At 53.2% G+C, this 1,152-nt stretch overlaps 1 protein-coding gene across 2 annotated transcripts in view; it reads left to right on the top strand.

The window, feature by feature from the left end:
• Nucleotides 1-1,152, top strand: part of XKR5 (XK related 5) — a 21,699-nt gene that overhangs the window by 9,789 nt on the left and 10,758 nt on the right. The window lies entirely within an intron of this gene.

Genomic DNA, 1,152 nt, shown 5'->3' with positions numbered 1-1,152 from the left:
TCAGATGGGTGAAGCCCTGTAGCTCTCGTATTCATTAAGTGGCAGGTGCCAAGGGCTGAGGGGGCAGGAGTGCTCAAGGAGCCATTGCCAAGTTTCAGGCCTCGGGCTGTGCCCGCAGGCTGTTCTTGGCGGTTTATGCCTTCAGGCTGTTTCCAGGGCTTTCTCTGTGGGAGCTGAAGTCAGTTTTCTGATTTCTCAGCTGAGCCTGAGGAGGGAATAATTCCCTTCCTCCCAGAGTAGAATCTCAAGTTGGAGGTAGAGGGCACTTCTGATAGAGATATCAAGCACCCACCCCAGCCAGGGATTATGGGCACCTCAGAGCTGAAACCCTAGATGCAAAAAGGCACCAAAAGCAGTTTGCAGCCACAGACGTCTGTCTAATGTTGGGCCTTTGGCTTCAATCAGTGTGGTTCCTCTGAAAAGATCCGCCTTACTAGTGAGAGGAAAGCAAAGGTGGTTTTTTCATTGGGCTCACACAGGGTTAAAGCCCCCACTGGGCCCTGCTTACGGTGCCACCTACTCGCCTCAGCCCAGCCCAGTAAGAAAACCATTAAGGGTTTGGGTCCCTCCGGTGACCACCTAGTTCATTGCAGCCATCAAGTAGGTGACCTCAAGGACAGACCATGTATTGAAAAACATGAGTCGACATTCTAAGCTAACATTTGATGGCTCAAAGGGAGAGTGAAGTCAGCGCCAGTACCTTGAGAGCAGCTTCCTGAACGATCGCCACATGAATCTGCCTCCTGGGCTGTGTGGGGACCCTCAGGCCCATCTCCTCCCATGCTTTCCTCCAAACTGGGCTGTGTCAGGCTCTCAGTGCCTCCAGATTCGCGCTGCAGGAGCCCACAGCGACTCCACACACGTCTCCCCACCCCCTCCAGCCACCTGGGTCTCCGGCTGTCCCCAGCCAGGACCCCCTTGCTTCTTCGTTCTGCTGTACGCCTGTCCCAGTGTCAGTAGCTCACAAAGTTCTGCATCCTGTGAGGACAAGGATATGTTTTTTAATCTCCTTATGCTCCAACATGATGACAACATGGTACCTTGCAAGAAACGAATTAATTCCCATCCCAAAAGGTTCTGGGGTGGGGGACACATGTCAGGGTTAGTTCCAAACCATGCAAGATTCAGCAAGAGAGCCCCCAGCAAACCCGC

This window comes from Hipposideros armiger, unplaced genomic scaffold, assembly GCF_001890085.2.
Source record: "Hipposideros armiger isolate ML-2016 unplaced genomic scaffold, ASM189008v1 scaffold_185, whole genome shotgun sequence".
NCBI lineage: Eukaryota > Metazoa > Chordata > Mammalia > Chiroptera > Hipposideridae > Hipposideros > Hipposideros armiger.
The sequence above is the reverse complement of the archived record's forward strand: the minus strand, read 5'-3'. Positions and strand labels throughout refer to the sequence as shown.